General features: G+C 44.7%; 1 protein-coding gene across 11 annotated transcripts in view; it reads left to right on the top strand.

Moving 5' to 3' along the window:
- The window catches only part of Pdzd2 (PDZ domain containing 2), a 380,223-nt gene that overhangs the window by 188,676 nt on the left and 166,240 nt on the right, over window positions 1-25,307 (top strand). Inside the window, exon 1 of one of the 11 annotated variants that reach the window (XM_029469415.1) lies at window positions 6,475-7,469. The exons of the other annotated variants lie outside the window; for them this stretch is intronic. The gene's annotated coding sequence lies outside the window, so the exon portion shown is untranslated. Of the gene's footprint in view, window positions 1-6,474; window positions 7,470-25,307 lie in introns of those variants that run through there. 11 annotated transcript variants of the gene reach the window in all.

Below are 25,307 nucleotides of genomic sequence, written 5' to 3'. Positions count from 1 at the left end.
AAAAAAAAAAAAAAAAAAAAGAGAGAGAGAGAGAGAGAGAGAGAGAGAGAGAGAGAGTGTGTGTGTGTGTGTTCAAAAGAGAGATATAGCAGCCAGCTGGGGAGGCCATGGAACACTTTCTGTAGACATCAGAATGGTCTTTACGATTCTGTGGGTACCAGGTTGACTGGTACAGTGAGGTAGGCACCCTCCTAAGGTCTAAAATCAATAGGTCTCTCTGACTGTGGCCTTGGCACAAGATAAGGTTTGGATATCAAGCACTGTGTATCCAATGGATAACTAGGTTGTTTATATTTGATTCTGTTGTATTTCACTAGAGATCACAATTCTTGCTGTAAATAACAGCTCTTGAATGAAAGCCTGCAAAGATGTCCTGTAGGCACCCGCAGTCCCCCTTACTATATGCATGGAAAGATCACAGGTTATTATCTTTGTGTCAGTTACCATTGCAAATGGTTGAGTACCTCTGTGAGAACTGCAAGGAGTCATGTTGACACCATATTCCCAGGAAGGTTTCAAAGGGAGAAAGAGAGAGTGTGGGCCTCTCTTGAGATGCCACTCATGAATCTATCCAGATAGTCACACGGACTGAAGATCTTTCTGATTCACGCTCCAGTCAACTACATCTGGGAGCACCGGTAAGTCACGACTCTTCTTGCTGTGCCAGCTGACTGGGGAGGATTAGCGTTGTTAGTTAATGGGTATCGTTTGTTAATGGGTTCTCTGTCAGAGTCACGAGGATTCTTCTAGAACCTGGCTCAGGGACAGCCACTGACTTTGTATCTATGGAGAGCTCAGTGCCTGGATGTGGCTGGGGATCTTGGGGAATCTTCTCCTGGGAATTTCCGCTTGCTGTTTCTCTCGGGCTTTTTATAGTTGCATAAGGTTTAGATGTGCTAGCAAACACTTGTCTAGTGATGCCTCTATCTGTTTATAAACTCAGGATAAATTGTCCTAATGGGAAATATCTGCCGTTAGGAGTGAGTGGGATCAAGGCTTTTTATTTTGTGTTTAAGTGAAGTTCATCTGCGTTTCTAAAAATCATTTTGATGTCTGTTTCATTCATGTGACTCATCCCTTGTTGATAAACACCAGGACTCAATAGGCCTCCTTACAAAGCCTGTTTTGATCTAAAAGTAGCTGCCACTGGGAAAGACGTGACCTAGTCTTGTGTGTTCTCATGGATGCTAAACCAAAAGACACCACTGGATTTGAAACCTAATAAAGGATGTGGGATAAGAAGCCTAGGAAATGACTGTCAAGAGCCTTGCATCCTGGGAATCTCTTTCTAATTCTAAGTTGTCTTAGGGCCTCAGAATACAACACACTAGTATTTATTCAGTTATGGAAGCTTAACTTCTAAATGAATGACTACCAGTTTTAGAGATTATTTATTTTATTTTATGTGTATGACTGTTTTGCCTACGTGCGTATCTGTACACTGTGTGTGTGCACTCGCACGCAGTGTGGTACCCATGGAGACAAAAGGAAGCATAGCTTCTCTGGATCTATAGAGCTAACAGACAGCTATGAGGCACCATGTAGGTGCTGGGAACTGAACTCCAGTCTCCTACAAGAGTAGCAAGTTTCTCTTAACTGCTGGGTCATCTCTCCAGCCCCTAGGTTTTTTGTTTTGTTTTTGTTTTATTTTGTTTGGATTCTTCAGTTTGGTTTGTTTTTTGTTTGGATGATCAGGTACCTTTGTCAGGAACTATCTTTCCCTCCCACCGTTGTACTGGGGGAAAGACCATTTCATTCTCTAGATTTGGTCTGAACTCACCTTGGGGTACTTTGTTTTTGTTTTCAATATGCCTCCCACTGAAAGGGAAGGAACACTTAAAGGTGAGAAGGGAGGCCGGTAATTAAGCACACCCTTCTGAGTCACACGAAATGGGCTTGAATTGGGGCTCCGACATTTACTAGCCCTGTTACTTAAACTCTTTGTGACTCAGTTTCTTTGTGTTACATAAAACCAGCAATTACTCCCACTTCACAGAGACACTGCAGAACCTAAGTGAGATAAAATAGAATGGCCGTGGTGCCAACAGAATACTAGTGAGAGCTTAATAACTCATGGCTCTCATCAAGCACTAGGCTGATGAAGCTAGGCTTCCTGCAGGTATAAACAGTTTACATGTGAGTGGATCCATGAAATATACTTATGTTAAATATACTTAGGTTCAGTAAACAAGGACGGGTGGATTCTTAGAGATGCCCACCCAAACACAAAGGTCCAGGTTGGGTAAATCATGGCATTTTTCTCGTGAGTTCATAACAGCCACGGAAGGCCAGCAGGACTTTTGCTCTCACGTCGGATGGAGTAACTGAGAAACTTCTGTTCTAGCAGTCCTAGCAGGGAATTGGGGCAATTCTTCAATGCAAGACTAATAATCATACAAGACTCACTCAGAATGGCGGGCTGCTAAGTGAAGGTTATCAGGGATGTAATGAGAGGCTGTTCTTATGTTAAGCTGGTGTGTATTAGGATAAGCATGTCTTCTTTATAGCTAACCCAAATTTTAATGGTGTATTTAGTCTCTTACCTCTCCTGTCTTCTGTAGAGATGGAGAACAGCTGGCCTGCATCCTCTTTTATAGAAGAATTCTGTTAAGTTTGCACGAGGTGCTCATTCCACACAGACTAAACAACTCCAGGTCCTTTAACCTTGCTTCCTTGGTTCTATTTTTCTCTCTCCTTAATCATTTCAGTTCTCTTTTGGAATGTTTCCAGTGTCTCTACATCTTCTTTTAAATAAAGGACCTCAGACTGAACGTATTCCCTTGTAAGAATGTGTCTGCTGTCAAATTTGTTATCGTGACACAGGGAGCCAGCCGTGGTACACTTTGTTGTAAGGAGGCTCTTCACCATTGTGACCATTCTAATCCTGTGTTGCCTGGTTCCTGTCAATCTCCCAGGCAAAGTCTTAGTCAATGCATGACCTGCTTTGATCTCGTGACTCTTACATTTCTCTTGAACCAAGACACTAAGCGCATTTGTGCCTGTCCCTGCTGATTATCGCCCCTGAGGATACAATTTGGTCATCAGCCATCATGCTGAACCCAAAACTGTCTGTAATGAGCCATGTCCTTAACTTGTTGAAGCTACTTTGGATTTCCTTAATAACATCAGTGATTCCCTCTTGGATTCTGGTTATTCGTAGTCTCTGAGTGTACACACACACACACACACACAGAGATTTCAAGTATTATTGAAACCAGATCCAGGATAAAATCATGGTGCACACTTGAAGCCCTCCTTTGTTTACTGAGCCGTTGATCTCTTTTCCAGTCAGAAGTGAAGCCTAGGGAGGGACAGCCATCATGGCCCCTATCTTTCTGTCAGGCTGATGAGAATGTCATATGTTTTCCAAAGCTCTTCTGACACTAAGACATTATGCAGATGTGGACCAATTGCTAATCCTCTAGCTCGTACACACCCTGCACTGATCTTTAGTGGGGAAGAGGGCTATTTCTTTGCATTATCCTTGAAACTGTAGATTACTATAAACAGCAGGGATTTACCCAGTATAAATTCTGTACCAGATTGGAAGGCGTGGAGAAAGCTAGATGCTAATGCATGAAGCTCAACAAGAAAGACAATCAAAAAGGAAAAGGCGCTATTGGAATTATTATTAGAAAATCATAATTCAAGTTGAGCTTAGCTCCCATGGAACTCGTAGGATACTGAAATGTCTTGTGAAAAGATGCTGGTGTACCCACAAAATGTCCACCTGGGTGGGAAAGGTGGAAGGGGAAGGGAGGGAATGCAAATGTCCATGATACCCCAACTTTCCTAACCTGTGGGTCATGACCTCATCGTAACACAATGCAGGGAAGTGGAAAACTTGGAAATAATAAAGGTTTCTTAATGCCTAGTGTCCAAAATGAATTCAAAATCAAAGAATTTGAGGAGGTTGCCTCTTGCAACTTCAGTGTATCCTTGGTGTTCTCCAGTACTATCCCTCGTCACCCCCACTGTGTGTGTGTGTGTGTGTATGTATGTATGTGTGTGTATATATATATATATATATATATATATGAATGTGTGTATGTGTGTACGTGTATGTATGTGTGTATATGAGTGTATGTATGAATGAATGTATATGTGTGTGAATATGTATGTGTGTGTGAATGTGTGTGTGTGAATATGTTTGTGTGTGTGAATGTGTGTGTGTGAATATGTGTGTATGTGTGTGAATGTGTGTGTGTGAATATGTGTGTATGTGTGTGAGTGTGTATGTGTGTGTTCATGCATATGCATGTCAGAAGGCAACCCAAGGTGTCGTTCCTCTGGAGCTGTCCAGCTTGGCTTTTTGAAGAGTCTTTTCCTGGGACCTGTGCTTGCCAATTAGGCTAGACTGGCTGGCCAGCAAACCCAGGAATCCTCCTGTCTCAGTCTGCAGTCCCATCATCCTACCATGTCTGCGGTTTGTTTTTTGTTTTGTTTTTTTACATAGGTGCTGGAGGTCAACTCAGGGCCCCTTTCTTGGACTGAAGGCACATTACACACTGACCTGCTTTCTCAGCACACATCATACGACATGGTAACACAAGCACTCTACACGGTGTGTGTGTGTGTGACACACGAGACAATGACGACTCTGCTGACACACCTCCACCCAGGCTGTTTATGATAGGAACTGCGGTGTTTTGACTCTACAAAGCTTCCTGCTTGTCTATAACCGTAATGGTTCAATTATAGAAAACAGAGCAAATTTTCCTACAATCATTTCTTAGACTATAAGTATCAAATTAATAGTATGCTTTTGGATTAGGTTCTATTAGAATGTTTGATTTTTAAAACATATCGTTTAAGCTGCAAAATTGAGTTTCATGAAAATAAAATTAAATGAATAATGATTTGGAATTAGGACAGAACTGACAGCAACTTCTGAAATGCCCCCTAAACATACTTCTGCCATCTTATACTACATTTTTTGCTTTGATTTTTTTGTAGTGAGACAGGGGTCTCACTACATAGCCTTGGCTGGCCTAGAATTCACTCTGTAGATCAGGCTGGCCACAAACACATAGACCTCTGCCTGCCTCTGTTTCCACACGCTGGGATTAAAGATATGCTCTCTCCACCTCCCCTGGCCCGCTCTTTCTGTGAAAGAGCGCATCAGACAACTCTGGAAAAAGCTTAGGGCACCCAGTGTCCTGCAAGATTTGATTCTTTCTGTAAACAGTAAACAAGCTAAGCCATCTCATTAGCATACAGATTTGCTTTCACCTTTAATAAAGGCAAAATTACCTGTCCACCAAAGAATTGTTTTCGTGAATTCCTTTATGCTGTATTATCAGTAAATGTTTGATTTGTACATCTAAATTATACACCTACATATCCAAGACTGTGGATGCACACATATACATACACTTTCTCCAGCTAAAAGGAGTTGCAAGTGGAAAAAAAAAGTTTAGGAAGTTTTATTGTCCGGAAGCCAGAGGCTTTTCTGTTAAGGGTGGAAATGCAGGAGCCTTTTCTGAAGTCATGAAGTCTTTTGAGGAATTGGCTCACAAAGCTCCTGACACACAGCGTTCCAGGGACCTCCACCAGGTGGTGTTGGCTACAGGGACTCTCATTTTGCGATAAACTGTCAAAGAAGGAACGCCACAGTCTGGCTTTCCTACCTGTTTCTGTTTTGCTATTACGCTGGTCTGAATGAAGCAGCTTGGTGGGGGGGGGGGGGGGGGGGGGGGGGGGGATGGGGAGTGATAATCCGAGGACTGGTAATTGGTAATTTTGGTAATTACTTACCGTGTGCTCCTGGGCAAATTCTGGGAGTGGGCAGACTTCCAGCCCTGACTTGACATGGGCTGGCCTCTCCTATTTTCTAATTACCCATCCCAGTGGCAGTATTGGTACTTGGAATTGCGGCCTTCCTCCATTATAATTAATCGCATCGAATTCCCAAAGATTTGTCCTTTGCGAAGCTCATTTTCTTTCGTGGGCTGCGCGATGTTCAGGAAGAGCTCGATAGCTTGAAGATAGAGGGTGAAGCGGAACTGTACAAGGTTTTGATACAAGTCCAAGGAGCTGGGAGGGTGTGTGCCTGTTGGTGCAAGTCCCAGGAGGGAGGCATAGGGCTGCAGTGAGCTGGTTTGTGCTGGCATTCCTGTATTTAACCCCGGGAGCTCGCTCTATTCCTAGCTCTACTCCTGCCTGGAGCACCAAATTGGAGCCCTTTAGAGCCAGGTGAAACGTGTTTTGTTTGAGCAGAAGGTTCCTTAATGGTTTGAGGTTTGGCACAGCAAGAGCTTTTACGTTTCAACAAGTGTTAGGAATGGAAACATAGAACTAAAATACAATTGAAGTTTTGAAAAGCCATGGAATGATGGGGCGGGGTGGGGGTGGGGGGTCCCCTCAGCCTTCTACTTTTAAAGAAAAGCAAACATTGTTTTCCTAAGCCTTCTTGCATTCTCATTAATTTAAGACAGGAAGCCTTCGGTGGGTGTGACATAAACAAGTTGGCCCTCGTGGGTCGGGCTTCCTCATCAGTTTGCAGCTGGAGAAATGGCTGAGCTGCCCAAGCCCATTCGGGCCTCTCGGGGGGGATGACTTGTTGACTGAGCCCTGCAGAAGGTGGGAGGGGCAGGCGAGCGGAGAAGGTATAAAGGAAATGCTTTAGCCGTGCAGTCACTGGCGATTATAATTCAGGGGTGGTGAGATTGGTTATTCCAACAGAAGGAATCTGATTTGGAGTTTCTGGAAAGTTCCCGGACATCCCGCCGGGTAGGATAGTTGTGATTTTAGTTGGGAGGGGGTGGTGGTTCATGCGCCCCCACAAGAAGCCAGGCTTCTGCTGATGGTGAAGCGGAGCAGTCATGAAATGAATGATGTCAGGAGCTGCAGCTTCTTAGCGTGTAGGAGAACTCCAGCCAGGGTGGGGGTATCTGGATGCTAAGGAGTGGGGGAGCGTTTTACCCCGGTTCACCGCAGGAAGCTCCCGCGCTCTAGATGTAAACAAAAGTGTCTGAAAGAGAAGCCCCAAACTCCGTGCGACCCTCCGGGCGCGGTTTCCTTTTCCCTGCAGAGGACGGGGTGAAGGGGAAGGGACTCTGGAATGCCGTGGAGTTTGGACAAGTGAGAGTCTGGCTAGGATTGCATTACAGCCTTTTCATAACCCCCTCCACCCGCCGAGCAGGGAGGGCTCCTCCCGCACATCCGTAGCCCGCGGAGAGGAGCATTGGAGAAATCCTGCAGGAGCCGAGGCTTGGGACTGCAGGACAGCCCGGGGGACCTGGGGAGGGCAGTGTCCCCGCGAAGCCTGCCCCGCCCCGCCTCGCCTCGCCCTGCCCTGTGCTGGGGGCTGCCAGCAGGTGCTCGGGCTAATGACAGGTCTCCGGGGCTCACTCAGCTCAGCTTCAACGGATTACCCGGAGGCCAGCTGCTCCTGTCCCCAAGGCTCCCGGAGGAGCTGAGGGAAGAGATCTGAGAGAAAGCTTCTAGAGGTGACTTCGAAACTGAAGGTAAGAATCTAACGGGAAAAAAAGAAAAAGCCCAGGCCTTTAGATCTGAGGTGCATACGGAGGCTGGATCTACCAATGAGAGAATTTAACCACAGCCTCCCAGAAATGAGCGGCTACCTGACAGCTTGTGACTTTCTATTTGGGGGTTTGCATGCCTGGGAAGTCCAAAAAGAAAAAAAAAAAAGTGGTTTGTATTCACTGGGAGGAGCGATTTGGAACTGGTTTGTCAATTACTGGATGTAAACAGGCAACCTGTGAGTTTCTCTGTGTGTCTGTGTGTGTGTATTGTGGTGGAAGCAGTCCTTCGGTCCTTGTAACTTTCTCCTGTTGGTTAGCTTCTGGTTAGCTTTGTTAGCCAAAGGTTTCCTCTCCCAAAGGGAGAGTTTGGATGTTTCCACATACAAGGCTGTCATCTCCTCTGGGGACAGATCTTTGCCCCAAATTACTAAACAGTGTGCTTGAACAAGAACCCTATTCACTGATTATGCAAACTTTTTTGACTAGATTACCCAGAAGTTAAAAAAATATATATAATGAAGAATGCTTAAAAAGAGGATAGTTTTGTTTTGTTAGTTTTTTGTTGTTGTTGTTGTTTTTTGTTTGTTTTTGGTTTTTTTGTTTTTTGTTTTTCTATTTTCTGGATGTTTGTCCCTTCCTTCCTTCCTTCCTTCCTTCCTTCCGTCCTTTCTTTATTTCTTTCTTTCTTCCTTTCTTTTTGAACCAGGGACTCCCTCAGTATGTAGCCCAGGCTGCCCTTGGACTTGTGATCTTCCTACCTAAGTCTCCAGTTCTGGGTTATAGTTGTGAACTGTCTCTGGTCCTGGTTCAGTGAGTAGCTTAGAAGTAGAAAGAGTGAAGTGACTTCAAGTGACAAAAATAAAAAATGGAGAGAAAAGTTTCTCTTTTTTTAAGGTTTATTTACATATTTTATGTATATGAGTGCTCTGTCTTCATGCACAGCCCAAGAAGGCATCAGATTCGGCCACAGGTGGTTGTGAGCCACCATGTGGGTGCTGGGAATTGAACTCAGGACCTCTGCAAAAGTAGCCAGGGCTCTTAACCATTGAGCCATCTCTCCAGCCCCAGAGAGAAAAGTTCCTGAGAATATAAACATTTTTCTTTCTATAAACTATGTCTAGCTGAATATGACAGGGAACATAATCTATATAAAATACAGTGCTATAATTGTTTTTGCATAAACTCACATTATAGGTGAATTTCAAAGTAACTTGGGATGCAAAATTCTCAGCTCTCCAGTAATACCTACATTCTCTCTAGGAAGTACTGTGGGACCACCCCCCCAAGTGACATTCAGAGTTTTGTAGAAGGAGGCTCCATTGGGTTCTATAGGAAAGAGTTAGCCAGGCAGTGGGGGGTACACACCTTTAATCCCAGTACTTGAGAGGCAGGTGGATCTCAGAGTTAAGGGCCAACCTGATCTACAGAGCAAGTTCCAGGACAACTAGGGCTACACAGAGAAACCCTGTCTTACTGCCCCTTCCTCCTCCCCCACACATACATCCTCCCTCCCCCCGCCAAAAAAAAAAAAAAAGAGTTCCTAGATGGACCATAGCCAGAACCTGAAATAGGATGTTGGGGGGGGGGGAGTGTCTGGGGAAACCTATATGAGCTCAGTTCCTAAAGTTTGCCCCAAATCTCTCTCAGCCTGCTTTGCTGGGTTTAACTGTGATGGTAGGGAGGCCGATTTTGGAAGCCTCCCCTTCTCACCAGTAAAAGGTGGCTAGCATCCTTATACTAAGCATACTAAGTACTCCTTGTGTGTTTCCCATAATTCACCCAGCACCACATCACACAGGGTAGATTCTCTTCAGAAGAGCGTCTACCTCATTGCTGCTAATGTCTGGATACTCCAGGATCCTCATACAAAGAGTTGTTGAAGGGGGGTGGGGTTCCTTGTTCCTCCCTGTCTCCTGGGACGTGCTCTTCAGCCCTGCCTTTGCTGAGATGTTATTTCTCCAGGGCCTTGGCCTGCCTTCTTCAGTGGGTGCTCCGGGGTGTTGGTTGGGCTCTTCCTGATTCTTGGGAAGCTTCAATTCTTATCCTGACATCCGATTGGAAGCCTGAGGTATCCTTCTTTATGGAAGCACAGTCACAAATAATTTTAAGTCACCTATTGATTGGGACTGGGGGTCACCTTGGCTGGCCTCAAACTTGCTGTATAGGACCAGACTGGCTTCAGCCAAGTGCTGGTATTAAAGGCATACACCCACCATGCTCAGCCCAAGAGTCACTTATCTTTGTAAGACCTATAGCAAGAGACAGCAGTCATTCCCTTAGCCCTCAGCAGCCCCAAGGGCAGCCATTTGAACATTGCCTATTCATTTTTCAATGGTTAAGTGCATCCTGCCCAGTGGTTGGTGCTTACTGAGTCTACCCATTCTGATTGCACTCAGGGTTTGCTGCCGTCCAGCCAAGCTGGGTGCATCAAGCAGCAAGAGCTGCTTGTCAGCAGTTGTGATGAGGTGAAGAGGGGCAGGGCTGTCTTAAGTTTAGGAGAAGGAACTAAACCCTCAAAGACAGTCATCACAACTGTCCCTGTGTCACCGTACTGGGGACACGTTCTTCCTCTTGTTCATGGGACATCCTTTATCATCAGAGCCCTCCAAGCCTTGCCTTTTATATTCTGTTCCATAAGTGCCCAAAAAACATGCACATGACATCAGTGTCTTGAGAGTCTCCACGCCTGACTGTCAGGTTGAACTAGGGTTGAACTTGGCCACAGTGGAAATCTCTTCCATTTGAATCAGGTAAAAAACAAAACAAGACAATGATGCTCTTCCTAGTCTCAGGGCCCCTGCTCAGGGGTTAGCTGTCACTCTTCTTCCTGGTGTTTTAGAATCTGTTTTCCTCATCTCTTGGGCGTGGGGGAGATAGATTTTTCTCCTATCTTTTTCTTTGTAATGAATATTTATTATAATACACTTGAAATGAGAATCTTTGTCCGTATACCTTCCTAGCCTTTCAGTGAGCTATCTCAGCCTTGCAAATCTGCCTCTTGATTCTGAACAGTTTCTTTTTTTTTCTAGAGGTTCTTTTTAAATCTAAAAATCCCCTTCCTCTCTTCTGGATCACCATGAATTTGAAGGAAGTTTTTATGGACTGAATCATTAAACTCTTACCTATTCTATTACATTTCCTGATTCCCTTTTAAAAGTTCTATTTCCTGGAAAATGTCCCCATCTTATCCTCTGAGATGCTATATCCCAGTTATATGTCTGCCAGTCAACTCTCTAAATCCCAAGAGCTCCTTAGGGTCCTTATAAGTTGTCTTATAATCTCCTGCTATTGTTTCAGGGATAAAAAGCATCTCTACTTTGCAGTCCTCAAGACTGTCTTTGAAGTCCCCCTCTCCTCCCCGTATTGTTTCTGTTTCCTCTGATTTCCCCCTGGTTGTTTGTTTTGATTTTTTAAATCTCTTCCATGGTGAAGGCTTTCCTAACCTGCTTGATGATCCTTGACCCATTCCTGAAAGGCTAATTGGAAAGTCTGAAACGGCTAGGTTTCCTTTTTATGAAGGAGACCCAGGGCAGCATCTCTGAGCACGCAATGCTTTTCACATGTGTCTGCACAGCGACTGAATGGCAGAGGATCTTGCCAAGGCCAGGTGGCGGCCACTGGTCTTTGGTTTTGGTGTTTGGTTTTGGATGGCGTTTTATTGAGCACACTTTTTTAAAATTTATTTAGTGGATACGGCAGTGACTGTTGAGTAACTTGCAAGTGCCTTCCAGGGCCTCCACTGAAGACTGACTGACTGGTGATGTCAATGGAGAACTCCCATCAGCAGATGTAGTTTCCTCCCTGGGACAACTGCCCAGATGGAGACAAGCCTCTGTGGGAGGGGAATCTCTTGGCGTAAGATCCCAAAGGGCAATACGGGAAGGGAATGGGGAGCCATCACCTTTGCTCTTGGAGACCTTCTCTTTCCCTGTTTAATTGGTGGTCCCCACCTACCAGCTACAACTGGCATGGCTCTGTCCAGAGCTGCTCTGACACAGCAGAGAAAAGATGTAGCAGATCCTGGCCTTCACCTGAAGTCTAGGACAAAAGGGGACAGTTTGGGGGGGGGTGTCTGATGGCTTTATACACTGACACTCAGCAAGCCTACCTGAATTTGGGGAGTACCCTTGTCTAACTGACACGCGGCACTCCTAATTCCCAGGGTTCTCTGGGATGCTGGGGATGAAGGACAATAAGTAGGCTTCTAGCCCCACCCCCGCTGTACTAGGATCAGCTTGCCCTCATCTGGAAGTCAGGCACTTCTAGTTTATCACTGCTAGATTATATGTCTGTCAGCTTCCCAAAGCTTGCTGGAGTCACTGCTTCTCCTGGTTTGCTCCGTCTTAGTTCAGCTTGCTGCTGCCCCACCCCCTCAACATTTTGCAAACTTTTCAACATTCCTGAACTGTCAGCCAGTCTGTGTATACTCCCAGCTTTGCCTGGAGATTTTCCTCAGTTCCTCCTCCTGTGTTTCTGCCCCAGTGCTACAGGGAGATAAACATGCTAACAGGACACACCCTCTTGTTGCATCCAGCAGTAGTACCGAACGATGCCCAAGTCTCTGGATGGCTTGGTATTGGGCTTGAGCTGAGCAATTTGGAACTGATTTGTCAGTGACTGGATGGAGCTTGTTAAGTGCATTGTGCAAGAAGCTACTGCTCATGATGAGCATGGAGCAAAGGCTATTTCCAAGTATCTGATGCTCTCTGGCTTATACAGTTCCACCTTGGCGAATAGAGGCACAACCTGTTGTTGACTTCTGTGAGACATGTTTGTGTTCATTTGTATCATCAGTCTTTGCCTGCTGCCTGGTGAGTGGTGAAAAAAGGAAGTTGTGTGGACCTGGGAGTGCTTCTCCCTCAGGCATTCAGCCTCTTCTGTCAGGTACCTCATTCTACAACCCAGAGTCAGATGAAGGAAAGGACACCCTGGGTGATGAGGAAGGGCATAGAGGTTTTAGAAAGGGTTTGCTTGTTTCTTAGAGAAAGATACAAAATAGCTCTCTCTTGTCTTCTTGCGCATGCTGCTATCTGGAAACACTGGTCTCTGGGATCCAACCTTCACAAGGCCGTTGCAGAGAGCAGGAAAGCTTGCCCAGAGCCCTGCCCTCTCCTCACCTCCAAGCCTCTATTTAAGCCATTTTTGAGTCAAGATGTGGTATCAATTTGTCACCAAAGTGATCCAGGTAGAGACTTATTCAGGCATCATCCCCTTATCTCTGAAAGGCATCAGGGAAACCGCAGACGGGCTCAGATTGGAGCAGCCTGCCTCCTGGTTTGATGCTTATATTGATTCTAAGTAGGATTCCTCGCAACTCAGCCTATTTTGTAGGAAGATGAGAAGAACCCTTTTTTTTTTCCTGCTCTGAATGTCACAAAAACTACTGAACTATTTGGGGGCAGGGAGAGACGGTTGTAGATTGCAGTAAATGCAAGATTAAATGATGCGCAACAAGGGAACCTAGAGCAATCCCACCTAGAAAAGCCAAGGGCTAGCTTTACCTTCCCCTGGGTTTCACACCATATGGCGGTCTCTGCCTCTTAGGCTTGGTATTTGCTTTGTACACTTTAAAGATGAAATAAACTGTGACAGTCCTCAGAAGTGTCAGGAAGGCTAGAATGCAGGAGAAAATAGACTGTCATTCTGTGTTTTCCGGTTTGGTGCCAGTGGTGGGGATGCTCTCTAGTTTTGTGAATGAAAGGCCTGTTTGGGCATTTCCATTCCTGATGTAACCACAGCCTGAAGTGAATGCCCTTCACTGCACTAGTCACTGTTGTCCCTTGATATCTGAGTGTCTCAAAAGCAAGGCTCTAGGGAAGACTGCCTCATACTGTAATACAGCTAAGATTTACTGCATACTTGGTCCCTGCCAGCCACTGTTACAGTGTCACATGTATGAACTTAATCTCGTCTACACGAGGATCTTAATGTCTTTTTTTTTTTAATTTAACTTACTGTGTTTGTATGTGGGGGGCTTGGAGATCACACACATGCCACACCACACATATAGACGTCAGCGGACAACTTTTGGGGTAGGCTCACTTCCACATGGTTTAGGATTTTGTTCTTTCTGGCTTCCCATGTTGCCACAGGAGTGCTGGGATCACATGCTGTTGAGTCTGACTTTTTAAAGTGGGTTCTAGGGGTAGAACTCAAATCTTCAGGCTCACAAGGCAAGCCCCTTTAGCCAGAGAGCCGTCTTGCCAGCCCAGTGTCATGGTCTTTTGAGGATAGTTTTATCCCCGTTTCATAAGGTGTTCCCGTGGAGCCACACTCGTTAAAGAAGTGGTTCAACGTGGTCAACTTGTCAATGAAGGGGCAGAGATTCCATTGCTAGCCTTACTCAGAGCCCATGCCGTACTAAAGCACGTGCATGCTTTGCACTGTAATTCATCATCCCCCAAGCATCTGTATACCTTCTGTGGTGGTCAGCAGGAATGAAGACATTGTTGTGAATGAATAAACAGGATTTTTCAGAGCATTATTGACTCATTCATTTTTTTAATGGTGGCATATTTCTTGACAGAGCCAAAGACCATAACTTAGCTACCTCTTCCCGAGAATTGTACAGAGCCACAATATAGGTTCTGATATCTGAGATATCTCAGACATATGCTTGCTACTTGAGAGTGACCGTGAAACATCTTATTGATTGAGTTGTTTTTCAAGATAGGGTCTCATGTAGCTCAGAATGTTTTCCAACTCATGACCCTCCTGCCTTCACCAGCCAAGTGCGAGGATCCCAGGCACGGAAATTCTTTTTTATTTTATTTTTTATTCTTCTGGCTTCTCTCCACCTCCCCGTAGGCCACCCCTAGGAGATGACTTCATCTTCATCTGAGTTCCACATTCCCTTTGCTCAAACTAGAACCCTGCATAAAAGCCTATGGCGTCTGGGAGACACGAATATTTTTGGAATCGTTTCCAGGGGTCTCTGCTTTTCAACATTAGTTAAGCATTAGTTGGCAGGGAGTTGCTGTTTAGAATATAGATCCCCAAAATGTGGCCTGCCAAGGGCCATTTTCCAGGTGTTTTCTCATAACATGTCTTATTACACTCTTCCATCTAGCGATACTATATCAGACTCATTCATTATTTGAGACTTTTGGCTGACCTCTGAGATTCTTTTTTTTAATTGCCGGCCGATAGAAAATACAAATGGAAAAATGCGTTAGTGTGCACACTTTGAAGTTTGATATCTTTGGAATTGGGGGCCTCGCAGGGCTAGAGGGTAAAGGAAAATAATAAGATGATTTTGTCTGGTTAGTGGGTGCCCTGACAGTTTCCCCTTTTTTGGTCATTTTTAAACAAATTCACTATGCCTTCGTCAATAAAAACGTTCTCAAGTTACTTACACTTAAACAGTTGCATTTTAGGAAGTGGGTGTATCTTCGACCTTGCACATCAAGAAGACCTTGATCTTTCCATTTGGGTTCATTGTATGGTACAGTCCTTTCAGCATGAAGACTTGAGTTCAAATCCCCAGCACCCACATAAAAATCTGAACATGACTATGCGAACTTGCAACCCCAGCCCTGGAGGGAGGAACCAGAAGTATTAACCAGAGCTCACTGGCCAGCCAGCTTTACTGAAACACTGAGTTTCTAATTCAGTGAGAGACCCTGTCTGAAGGCAGTAAGGAGGGGACCAGTAAAGGAAGACACCCAACATCCTGTCCTGGTCACCATCCGTGTGCATGGATGCATGTGCTTGTACACTCGTGTATCCACCCACATGCAGTGCATCCCCCACACATACATGTATGTATCCTAAATACATTTGAAAGATGCAGTATGCACACAGCATGCATAGGTGGCTTTCTTGCTCCTCTGCTGGTCCCTAATTCACTTTCTGGCTTCCTCTCTACCAGGAGAATCATGTTTATGACCCTTAACATTGGGTTCCCTTGCCTTTTGCTTCTGACTGGATCCAGCCAATAGGAATCCAACTGGCGGAAGATAGGCAGCACGAGAAGAGGGAGTTGAAGTGTTTGTTACCCACTCATGGTCTTCTCAAACTTGGTGAGGCTCTGACAACAGCTAACTTCTCCCAAGGGCTTGAGGGGCAGCTCATGCTCACAGCTGGCCCCAGCTCCCATACAGTCTGGCTATGTTACTTCCTTCTCCCCTGGTCTTTCAGCTTTGGAGATGCTAAACTCTGAACGCTGTGCCCTGAGGATCCTTCTGTAAACCATCCTGGTATCAAACTCTTTAATAACCAACCCTTTAGTGTGCTTTGGATTCTTGGACGTTGACTGGTACAAGTTTTCCTGATAAAATCTTTTTTTTTAAAGACAGGGTTTCGCTGTATATCCTTGCCTAGCTGGAACTCACTGTGTAATTAGCCTGATCCTGTACTCATAGAGGTTGCCTGGGTCTGCCCTCTAGAACTAAAGACACATGCCACTGTGTTGGGCACTGATGTAATCTTAATTATCAAATCTGTCTCTAAGACACTGAAGTCATCAGCTTGACCACATCTGAATGGAATTGTGTCTTTTCTGAGAGTTGCTTAGCATCATCTTATTTCTATTATCCTTTTCTATTAAACTCCAAGTCCCAGATTAGGTGGGGTGGGTGAAGAGAATTATAGAGAGAAGTATACTATGTTCTTCTATGTTTGGCATCCAGATGTCATAACAATTTATGATTCCTGAGGTCCAATAATATATGTAGACAAGTACATGACTTGTGGATCTCATGTGTCTGTATTAATGGATTTCATAACCATGTGTGTATGCTTAAAGGCACTGATTCACTACGCAGTCACTAAAGGCCCGGAGGCAGTTGGAAGTAATGTACTGTGCTAGGTACTAGGACTCATGTCCTTCACAATTAGGGGTCTTTTACAGGACTGAAGTACTAGAATATTCAAGTAAAATGGATCCCAGAGTGTGTCTAGTCCAGTTTCCTTCAGAGGTGAAGTTCCAGTTGAGAAGTATAGAGCTTTTGTCTGGAGCACATTTAGCAAATGGCAGGGGTACTGCCAGATTGGTTATCCCAACTGTCCTGCTAGTGCAGCGGTTCTCAACCTTCCTGGTGCTACAGCCCTTTAATATAGTTCCTCACGTTGTGGTGACCCATAACCATGAAATTATTTCACTGCTACTTCATAACATAATTTTGCTACTGTTATGAATCATAATGGAAATATCTGATATGCAGGATATCTGATATGTGACCCCCCCTCAAAAAAAAGGGGTTGCGACTTACAGGTCAAGAACCAGTGTGTTAGGCTCTTCAAGTCATACAGCCTGGCTACTCCTATGTATTTCTGCTGCTGCAGCTGACCTGCATCAGGTGTCCTTAAGGAAGCCCTGCCGCCGCCCCTTATTGCTTCCCTCTGTGCTACAAATGCAAGCCAGGCAGTCATGCTCTGAGCTCATAAGAGGGCCTAATGAAATACAGACGGTAGATGCCAGCCCAGGCTCCCGAGTTAATGCCACAAGCACACTGCTGGGAGAACACTCAAACTGATACATAGTAACTCTTGGACGAAACTCTCCACCAACTTTAACTTAGAATAATGGTTTATGTGGGCGTTATGAGGTGACAGGATTGGGTTGGGTGAATTAGTTACAGGCTCTGGTTAGGGGAGCCAGACTCCCTGAAGATGTGGCCTCTTTGAGCTAGGTCAGGGCTATTGGCTGAAGTTACCCTTGGGACATTTGCATTGGGATGGGGGGAGCATGTGCACATGTGCACACACACACACACACACACACACACACACACCAGCTCTGCGAAGGAGCAATGGCTTTTTATGGGTCCAGAAACCATAAGGAATTGTATTCTCTATAAAACCAAACCTTTGACTGTGAAATTCATTGCTTCAAGTTAAAGGTAGACCAGAAATACCTTTCCCTAATGAACAGAAACAAAGTAAACTAGGTAGGCCACTGGAGGAAAACCCATGTTTGCAAAGAGAGGATTACATCTAGGTCCGCCATGCTGCAGCCTTCCTATGTGGAAGTCAATGGGAGGTCAGCGGGAGGCCTGATGCAGCTTTGTCACACACCTGTGAATCCTGAGCCTAGGAAGGCAGAGACAGGAATGTTGTATGGATCCCATTTTTGCATAACTTGGTGTCACCTTTACATTATAGATCCAGGCTCAGAGGGACTGCTTGCACAGTTACAAGGTAGAGTAAGACGAGGTGACACACTGCAGAGAGACTGTCTGCATAGTTACAGAGGCAGTGTAAGGAAGGCAGAGTGATACAGTATCCCCATGGGTCTCTCTTCTGTGTAAGTCTCGGAATCCTTGAGTTCCTAACTCAGCTGTCCTGGGAGACATTGGAGAAAGTTGTGCGATAGTCTTGTCTTGGTTTTCTCAAGTATAGGATGGAGATGAGGTTGGCCACTCCCTCATGGGTTAGTGCTAGGACTAAATGGGGCACAGCAACACTGGGCATGTGGCTTTCTGAAAGTGTCACTCCTGAGCCCCTTGAACTCCGTGCTTCCTTCTCTGCTGTTCTTTGTCATTTTGGAGCCAACTATTAAAGGAACCCAAACCAAAGTTTCTATCTTTTTTAAAGTCATATTTAAAAACATTTATCTTTTTTTTGATTTAGTTATTTTATGTGCATGAGTGTTTTGTTTGCTTGTATGAATGTGTACCACATGTGTCCTGTTGACCTTGGAGATCAGAATAAGATATTGGATCTCCTGGAATGGGAATTACCAATGCTTGTGAGCCACAGTGTGGATGCTGGGGACGGAACCTGGGTCCTCGGTAAAAGCAACAGTGCTCTTACAGCTGAGCTCCCTCTCTAGCCCCACGTTTCTATTTTTTATGCTATAGTTAATTCTTAAACTTCCAATATGCTTAGTCTGTATGCTCTCTTATTTATGTATGTATTTATTGTATCTGTATTGGAGACTGAATTAAGACCTTACATGCTAGGTAGGCGCCCGACCACTGAGCTACATCTCCAACCTTACATCCATTCATTTCTTTTGGCAAGAATATAGACTTGTTATTTTTCTTTCAGGGCATTTTTTTTTCTATAGATTAGAATGTTTATAAGGAAAATAAGTTTTGGGTTGGTCTGGTTGTTTAGGGTTTACACTTTTAGGGGCTGAGAGGTTCAAGATATGGTGGCTATATCAAACAGAGGTCTTGAAGGAGCTTTAACTTACGGAGAGAGGATGAGGGGCCAGTGGACATGTATATGAGAGAGAAAGCACCCATCAATGAGGACTGAGCTTTCAAGATGAAAACACCTGCCCCAAGCCCCATCTCTAAGCCTGCCTCCCTGGGCATCCTGCTTCCACTGAGCTCTGGTGGGGACCTCCATGTAGAAATTGTAGCGTTAGTTACATCATCCGGTGTCCTTAGTTTTTAGCACCTAGGGCTCTGCTGCTTCCTGATGCACACAAGTATTTTTGCCATCACAAATATCTTCCCCGTCTCCCCCTTTCCTTAGCCCCTCAGATGGGAAGTTGCTGAGTGCCCTGAGCATCCTGTACAGCTTAGAAGACTGCTCATTCTTTCCTATCTCTTCAGTCAGTGATGCAGGTAATGACTCCGGGCGAAGCTCCTGAGATATGAGGCCTGTCTTTAGAACATTCTAGAAAAATCTCCAAATGTCTTAACGTGGCCCTCTCCAGCTCACATTTATATGATAGCTCCTATAGCAGTGACGGAGCTGACTTCAGACTCTTACTCCCGTGCTATGCTCTGGGATATCTGAAGAGAGAGTTGGATGAGTCTGACCCCTTCAGAGAGCTGTGATGGTGTGGGTAGGCTGCATGGTTTCCCAGATGTCTGCTCTCAGGAAATATCCTGCTACCTTCAACAGTCACTCTGCACAGACCATTTTGTTTGTTTCAGTTTGGGTTTAGTTTTTGTTTTTTTAAAGTCAGGGTTTTTTTTTTTTTCTGTGTAGCCTTGTGTCCTGAAACTTACTTTGTAGATCAGGCTGGCCTTGAACTCATGGAGATTCACCTGCCTCTTTTCTCCCAAGTGCCAGGATTAAAGGTGTGCACCATCATGCCTAGCTTGTACAGGTTATTTTTAGAAGAAAGGAGAAAGCTGGCGGCGGCTCTCAGCCCGCCTTCGGTGTGAGTAGTATCTGCCTGATAGGGAAGAGTACCTTTTGCTGGGTCTTCAGCACCCAATATTTTGGATTCCTCTAGAGTCCTCCAAAACTACCCTGAGAAAGCTTACGGGCAATCCTATGCTGTGTTACCAGGGCTGCCTGCTAAGGGATAAAGGCAGGAGACAGAAACCGTGTGAGATGAAGTTAAACCATTGACCACATGCCTAGACATAATGGCCCTGCCCCATAAGAAGGTTAGCATGGGAAGAGAACATTGTCTTGCATTAAAGTCTTTATAGGCCCCTCCCTCCTATGAAAAGAGCTTTGCCTATTTTATTTTGAACACCAAAGTATTATTTTGGGAACACACATTAATCTGAAGTGACCTTAGTCACTGCTGTTTTGGATGCTAAAGGAGGTCAACTGAGGTAATAGTATTTTTAAGGTTAGAGAGTGGCTTCAAAAAAATCTAGGAATATTTCAGGACCTCTGACTTCATAGTAACAAGTATTAGATTTCTTGGTAAATAAGACTTTTAAAGATCATTTAAAAATGGAACAAATTAAGGACCTTATTTAAGTAACTTAGGTCAAAGTGAAGGGGCTGTGTCTTGAGAAGCTCAGAATGAAAGGGACCTCACAGGAATAGGTGTAAAATGCTGCTGGCACTGAAGAATTAAGTGACATCCTATAGAATGAGAACCAGAGACTAGGAACACTGGCATCGCAGTTGGTGTCAATTTCTATGTGGACGTATCGGTGCGTGTATTTTATATGCATGTAATTTTGTATATTACTATGTAAAGAAATTAATGTAAAATCCTTATATATAGCATAATCTACCACAATAGAACATTTATACCCAGTGATGTCCTTTCATTTGCCTCATTTATCTTTATTTATCTCCAAAACTTTAATGGCTATCTTTCAAATGAGCCGATTGACAATCACTTATACTTCAAGTCACCTTCTGATCCAGTGGAAATGTCAAGAAATATCTTTGTGATGTATTACTAGTTTGGACCATTGCTTCAGTGATTTTATTCTTGTTTTTCATTTGAGCTTTCGTGATTTGCAAGGGCCAAAGCAAAATTCAGTGATCAAAAAAGTAGTGAATTAAAGTACCTCCAATAAACTGTCGCTAAAATTGGTGAGGGACTCTGCACCAGGAGGACTTGAGATTTGAGGTCACCTTGTATCTGGGCATGTGCCAAGTTTGGAGATGTATTGTTTCCATTACAGTTGTATGTGGTCAGCCCAGACCAGATGCTGCTGGTGACATGGGCAAAGCCCTGGCACAGGTATACAGAAATCCTCTTTGGAGACAGCTCGATCTCATCCTGTCAACCTACGCTTTCAAAGCAGCAAGCAGAGATTTTCTCAGGGGAAACATTTAAGGACAGAGCACACTTCAGCTCTTCTTCCTCTCCAACCTGGGAATGTGGGTGTCTGACCTCCCTGTGGGGCATCTTGCCAGCAAATCATTGTAGTCAGGCAGAGAAATTTCAACTAAGGAAAAAAAATGTCCAGAAAGAAGCCACCCCACTGAAGAATTCTATTTTCCCCTGAAATGTATTCTCTCATAGATAAACTCAGGATGCATTAAATTCCAACATGTCAGTCTCAACTAACTTATCATCGACTCTTCCTGCCCCCAAAGAAGCTCCCTTGCATCTGTGTTATAAAATGTGGGGTTGTGTTTAACTAAACAGAGAGAAGCAGAGCGCGGGGGATGTACATAGAAACGACTTCAGGTTCTGTGCTGCACAGGGATATAGTTTATGTGCCTGTGGGCTCTGGGGAGACAGAGAAAGACGGAGATTTAGGAAATCCTATCACATAGTTGCGGTGAGTAGAAACTCCACCATCTGTAGAGCAGAACAGAAGCTCGGAATATCAGTGAATACGGATGGCATGGTTCTCATCCAAAGCTCTACACACAGGACAGATAGGACAGGCTGGTAACTTAGGTAGGGATCTCAAGGGCAGTGCTGTCTCCTTTGGGAATCTGACTCCTTTCTTTTAAGATCGTCACCTACTTTGAGGTCTGCCCACATTCTGGGCAGAGTGGAGGGACAGGGAGGCAGCTTTGTTCAATCTACTGATTTATATATTCATGTCAGCCAAGTGTGGTAGTGCATTTTCTGTGATCCCAGGGTTTGGGAGGCTGAGGCAGGAGTGTTGGTTCTGTGCTGGTCAGGACTATATGGTGGGTTCTGAGCTAGCCTGAGTTCACAGGGAATAGCTGTATCTATATCAATAAACAGACAACCTTGTATGTCCTCCACAGTGTGCCTTGGTAGACGCATCAGCACTGGTGTTGGACTAGACACTGGAGCCCACCCTAGCCTAACCATGCTGACTTAAACCATTAGCCATCACAGGTGGGGCCAGAAACTTTGTTTCCACCCTCTTTATATTCTCTATGTTGAAGAAGGAATCATAAATAATACGACATTCTGTAGGGTGCTAGAGGAAACTCTAGAGTTAGCCTTTGAGAACTCTTAAAAAAAGACTTAGAACATGCAAAGTTGGTCTAGCATAGTCCTGCCACACAAATCTGATAGACAATTCCCTTCTGTTGTGTTCACTTATAGCTCTGTTTGCTCAAATAGAAAATGCTAGTTTTAACTAAAGCCCCTTTATCCTGGGAACTCTGCTCCACCTCACCCCCACCAAGCCACCTTTCCATCTAGGTTTCGGTGGCTTGGATGGATATACTACTTAGACATAAATACGCATTTTTTTGTGTGTGTGTACATTTTAATTGGCACAGATGGCATTATACCATACTGAGTTTCGTTTTTTTCTGGTATATCTCTTTTCTTTTTGGAGCTGGAAATGGTGGTGGTCTCACTCCTGTTGACTGCTCTTTGTTTGTTTGTTTGGATCTTTGGTTTTGGTTTTTTGTTTTGTTTCCTTTCACATAGAAAACATATGAGATCTTTACTTCACTCTAGAGAAAAATTTGAGGCGTCTCAAAAAATACATTTCTGTCTGTGAATTAAAAGTCATGGCAGGGATTAGCATCTTCTTCTTACCCACATATGTAATCCTCAAATCATAGGTCACTGCACAGATGCTCTGATCAAATAGAAACAATGTCTGAGGGAAGAGAAGTTTACTTTGGTCCATGGTTTAAAAGATCCAGTCCATTGTGGCAGAGAAGGCTTGGTGGCTGGGGCTCCTGAAGACAGTGGGAGCTCAGTACACAACTGGCTGCATCTCAGAGGATCTCAAGACAGGACTGTTGCCAGAAGGGGACTGACTGGCTGTCACCTTCAAATGTCCTCCCGCAAGCCCCGCCCCCAAATTCCACAGCCTCCTAAAAGAATGTTGCTATTAATTGGAGACCACACATCCCAATGGGAGACATTTCAGATCAGGTGATAATTTACTGAGAGACTTCTGCTCCAGTGTGATAGTTTTCTTCTTCCTGCTTAGATATCCTCTTGTCTTTTTCCTTCTTTTAAGATAGGGTTTTGTGTAGTCCTGGCTGACCACAAACTTACTGTAGCAGAGGCTGGCCTTGAACTCCTGCTGCTCCTGTGCCTCTGCTTTCCCTGGTCTCAGTTACAGGTGTGTGCCATCAGGTGTGGCCTCTCACACTAGCAGTCCAGGCCTTCTTTTGTGCCTGCACACTACTAGTACTTTGGGTATCTGTAGCAGCCAGAGGAATGCAGCTGATCTCTAAATCTGGGCCTTTTGTTTCCGGCAACATTGTAACATCCTCGAACTAGTGCTAATTGGTTAGAGGTTGATCTTGCTAATTAATGTAAATAACTGGCTGCAGGCCTTCAGAACCTTCTAAACCTGCTGGTTGCAACTGCGTTGGAGGTTGCATATCAGATATTTGCATTACAGCTCATAACAGTAGCAAAATTACAGTTACGAGGTAGCATTGCAACGACTTCTTTATGGTTGAGAGTCACCACACATGAGGAACTGTATTAAAGGGTCACAGATTATAGGAAGGTTGAGAACCGATGCTCTAAGTGGTAAATTCCAATATTATTGTCAACTACAATTGAACAGATTTCCCAGCACGTGAAATAGGAGTTCTGCCTCCAGAGGCTAGCTGTGTTCCAGGGCTCAGGAAAGCACACCAAGAGCTGCTTTAGTCGTGGATAGATATGACTATGTACAGCCTCAAATTTCATTCATTCATCCCTTCCCCTCCCCTCCCCTCCCCTCCCCTCCCCTCCCTTCCTTTTTCTAAGACAGATTCTCACTGCGTTCCCCTGTCTGTCCTGAAACTCACTCACAGAGATTCTCCTGCCTCCGCCTCCTGAACACTGGGATTTAAGGTGTGCACCACTGTGCCCAGCTCCAATCCGCTCTTTACTTTTTATCTTGAGACAGGGTTACACTGAGTTGTCCAATCTAGCCCTGAGTCTACTCTGTAGCCTTGGAAGATCTTGAACTTGAAACCTGCCTTCTGCTCCTCCCAAGTGCCTGGGATTCCAGCCATTGCCAGCCTGTTCTGCTTAGACTGCTAGGTTCTGCTGCCAGACTGCTGTGGGTTCCAGTGTTTGAGCCTATGTAGGTGAAATGTTCAGTGCCTCCCTATGTGGGATAAAAGTCAAAAGGATAAAGTGTAGCAAATTGTGATGGATGCTGGTATACTGAGGGTCTGGGTGGGGACTCAGCACTCAGTAACTTGTTACATGTACCTGGCCCAGGTGCAGTTTTCAGTGGGTGCTAGGTGCTATTGTGGCACATGCTATTCCGTTTACACATTTCTGCCATTTTGAAACAACTCTTATCAATTGTGCAGGGTTGTGCCAGTTTAGAGTCATTGTTGCTTTATCAGAATACCAGCCCTCCTTATCATAATTCTTAGAGTGCTATCTTTTGTGTACCCTAATCACTAATTCTGGTCAGATCCTGCCTAATAATCTTTCTCCAGATAAAAAGAAAATTGCTTCCGAGAAACTTGCTTTGCAAACATTGCTGGAAAGCCTCTTTTTGATACCGTGATATCTTACAGCTGTATATTAATCTGCCCTAGCCAACTGAACTGGTTTGTATCTTGGGTTTTAAGTTCGAGAGAAAATACCATGACTGTGATGTGTGCACTTGACAAGTGTCCCAGAACCTCCCACGCTGATGCCTCCTGTGTGGACTGAGTGGGATCTTGGAGGTGATGCCCTGTCCTCTTCTCCATTTGCTGAAAATACTCTGGCTTCTGCCTCCGCCCAAACAACCAGCTTCATCTCTTCCCAGTGCCCCTGTCACCCAGCCTGCCTTTTAAGGATTTAGCTTTAAAAGCACAGTTCTCCTGTTCTGGCCTTGGAAGAATATAAATCACCCCCAGCCCCTGGGAGAATAACTTAGGAAGGGCTTAGGAATGCAAACGGCTTGTCCTTTTGTAGTTGAGTCTTTGCTTCATTGGAACTTGGTAGATTTGATCGAAACTTGGTATTTAAGTCTATATTGTTAAGTACGGCTTTACGTCGTTGGCCAACTATGTAGACCTGGCGCTATCTGGCATGACTGTGGGTCTGTGGTTGGACTGTACCACAGATGTGGTCATTTACTGATGGCAGCTCCATTTATATTCCAATTTCTGTCAGTGCTGGAGTGCCTGACATGTACTGAGAATTCACAGTTCTCCTCCAAGATGACCTGCTCATGTTGGTCCCTTTCTTCTGCATCTTTTTCTTAGTAGGAGATGCCAAAGAGCCGTTGTTCTTAAGAACAGTCAACTACTGGGAGATGTTGCTCAATGTTAGAGAATTTAACCAGCATGCATGAGGTCCTAGGCTCTGGCCAAAAC

Source organism: Mus caroli, chromosome 15, assembly GCF_900094665.2.
Source record: "Mus caroli chromosome 15, CAROLI_EIJ_v1.1, whole genome shotgun sequence".
NCBI lineage: Eukaryota > Metazoa > Chordata > Mammalia > Rodentia > Muridae > Mus > Mus caroli.
Note: the sequence above shows the minus strand (reverse complement) of the source record. Positions and strands in the feature narration are given on the sequence as shown.